Source organism: Pelophylax lessonae (genome assembly GCF_965119305.1).
Source record: "Pelophylax lessonae genome assembly, chromosome: 2".
In the NCBI taxonomy this organism is placed as follows: Eukaryota; Metazoa; Chordata; class Amphibia; order Anura; family Ranidae; genus Pelophylax; species Pelophylax lessonae.
The window spans coordinates 533,811,437-533,814,679 of NC_138769.1; the positions used below are offsets into that span (position 1 = coordinate 533,811,437).

At 42.6% G+C, this 3,243-nt stretch overlaps 1 pseudogene across 1 annotated transcript; it reads left to right on the top strand.

Annotated features, from left to right (window-relative positions):
* The first annotated feature begins 639 nt into the window (after positions 1-639).
* On the top strand, positions 640-1,538 carry LOC309548513 (serine/arginine-rich splicing factor 5-like; annotated as a pseudogene). Its single transcript has one exon. The product of its transcript is annotated as a serine/arginine-rich splicing factor 5-like (transcript).
* Positions 1,539-3,243: the final 1,705 nt, after the last annotated feature.

Here is a 3,243-nt window from a genome sequence, read left to right on the forward strand (position 1 = left end):
ACGCGTTTGACGCTGGGATCCTGTGCAACAGGGCTCATTCTGATGGGTTAGCCTCCCAGTATGAGTCAGTAATGTCATGTGTGTCATGTCTTGAGTTCCTATGTGTTCTGTTATTTAGAGGCCCTTACTTAGGTTTGCTTCGTGCAAAAGATAAGTGCGATTGGGACACGTACATGGCACCTGAAATTATATATTGAATATTAAGCTATCTTGCTAGACAGATCTGTATTACTGTACTTGCTTCCTCTTTTTCTGTATGCGTGACTAACACAAATCCCCCGCAGCTCTCAAGCCCCCAGGTTCTGTGTCACCTCAACTTCCTCTTTTTTCCCTGTGTAATGTGACGTATACACATATATGTAATTGGAGACAGATTCCCCACTGCAGATTTATTAAAACCGTCACACAAATCCCACCTATAATGGGTCAGAAAGTGAGGAAGCCGAAGGATGGATTCTTAGCCTTTGATCTGGAATTAGATCGTGAGGGGGAGCAGGTAGTGAGGAAAGGGAAAAAGCTGGTAAAAATGTCCCAGGAAACAGGATGAGCTGGCCAGACAGTCTACCTATTGCTTTGTTTAGTGTCAGGTAGTCAAAAGACGGCTCCCATCAAGATTCGTTGATTGGATCTCTTGAGACTTTGTTTTACAGTATTGAAAATATGAGTGGTTGCAGAGTCTTCATTGGTCGGCTGAATCCAGCTGCCAGAGAAAAAGATGTGGAGAGGTTCTTCAAGGGCTATGGAAGAATCTGAGACATTGATCTGAAAAGAGGCTTTGGGTTTGTGGAGTTTGAAGATCCAAGAGATGCAGATGATGCTGTTTATGAACTTGATGGAAAGGAACTGTGCAATGAAAGGGTTACAATTGAGCATGCCCGTCTGCGTTCCAGAGGAGGTGGACGAGGAGGAGGTCTTGGTCGTGGAAGATATTCTGATAGATTTAGTAGTCGCCGCCAACGTAATGAAAGAAGTGCTCCACCAATAAGGACTGAAAATCGTCTTATAGTAGAAAACTTGTTGTCAAGAGTCAGCTGGCAGGATTTGAAGGACTTCATGAGACAAGCTGGAGAAATCACTTTTGCTGATGCGCACAGACCAAAGCTCAATTAAGGGGTTGTTGAGTTTGCATCTTACAGTGACCTCAAAAATGCTATTGAGAAACTATCTGGCAAGGAAATAAATGGAAGAAAAATCAGACTAATTGAAGGCAATAAAAGGCACAGCATGTCAAGAAGCCGCTCCCGTAGCAGAAGCTCGTCTAGGTCTCGCAGCCGTTCCGGCTCCAGGAGCAGGAAGTCCTACAGACGCTCTCGTAGCCGCAGTCGCACTCCTCGCAGCAATCGCAGTAAACTCAGAAAATCAAGATCTGTAAGCAGGTCTCCAGTTCAAGACAAATCTCAAAAGCCTATTGCTGCATCTCGGAGTCCATCCAAATCCCCTGCATCTGCTGACCAGCAAAGGTCTCGGTCGAGATCCAGATCTGTTGATAGCAGAAACTGAACTTTTTTTATATATAATTATATATATATATTTTTTTTTATCCCATTTTTACTCCCCCCCCCCCAACTTAAACTATACTTGCTACTCTTGGTAAGTATATGATTATTGAAATCAAGCAGGAACATAGAAAACAAAAACTTAGTGTGGACTACTGAGACAGATTCTCAAGCTGTCTTTTAATACCTTCCACCTGCTTGTTTAACTGTATAGTTTTGTGTAAAGTATTTTTTTCCCCTGCCTTTTTTTTGGATGTGATTGAGGATCTGACTGTGTATTTGAGCTTAACATGGGATATAACACTTGTGTGCTCATGGCTGTAAATAAAGCTGTTGTGTGTTTGCCCCTCAAATCCCTTGGCTTCCATATGTTTCATTTTGTGAAATATATACTATTCTAATAAACTTTATTACAAAAACCCCAAAAAAAAAAAAAAGACAGCTCCCATCGAATCCTTTAAAACCTCATGTACAGACTTTGGGAGACATGATTGCAATAGCAGTTCCTACCTTTGAAGATACAATGGCAGCCGAGACAGGTTTTTCGGCGATGAACCTCTGGCTAGAGTGGATGAGATATAGTGCTAATAAGCACAATAGACCAACTGTTATTTCTGTGGCAGTGCCAGACCGCATTTAAGGTACAGTCCCACTGAACATACCTGAAAAAGCAGAAGAGTGTTTCCTAAGCCTCTTCACCAACACATTCACTAATTACTCAGCTTGTGAGAAATGGAAGGTGGAATATCCTATCAATACCAGGGCCCCAATATCTAAAGAAACTATTACAATATACCCTGGGAATTACACCTGTCATGCCAATTATGCAGGGAAAGGTAGGAACTTAGGTAGTTTTCCAAAAGGTTACTGTGCCTCTTACAGTCGCATTTCAGCTAATATGGTGCAAAACCAAAGCCAATCCCTAGGAGATGTGTACTGGGTGTGTGGAGACATGCACGTAAGAACCAGGTTAGAGGGGGAATGGAGAGGAGAGTGTGCCCTTGCGAAGGCCATCATGCCTTTGCATATTCTGACAGAAAGTATTCATGACACACATACCAACTTGACTCCAGGTAAGAGGATGAAACGGGAAGTTCTCCCTGGAAGCTTTGATCCTCATGTGTACATAGATGCTATTGGAGTCCCAAGGGGGTCCCCGATGAATACAAGGCCCGAGACCAAGTCAAGGCCGGTTTTGAATCTCTAATCCCCATAATAACTGTTAATAAGAATGTGGACTGGATAAAATATATATATTATAACCAACAAAGGTTTGTTAACTACACCAAAGATGCATTCCAAGGGATAGCTGAACAACTAGAAGCCACTTCCCAAATTACCTTCCAGAACCGGATGACTCTGGATATGATGTTAGCAGAGAAAGGGGGAGTCTGTACCATGATAGATAAGACCAGTACCTGTTGTACCTATATCCCAGACAACACCGGTCCAAATGGTAAGGTCACATTAGCGCTTAAGAAATTAGAGAATCTATCAGTCAAACTAAAGAAAAATTCAGGGGTCCCAGACCCATGGGATCAATACTTTAACTGGATGAGTGGGTGGCAGAAAGTCCTGGTACAGATAGGAGTGACTGTGTTGATCATCCTAATTCTCCTTGCTTTAGTGGTCTTTTGTGTACTCCCTTGTTTGAGGAAGTTTATGGAAAAGGCAATAGACCAAACCACCCCCACATTCATGAATCAGGATATAGGATGTGATGAAGACGATGAAGAACCATGTACCC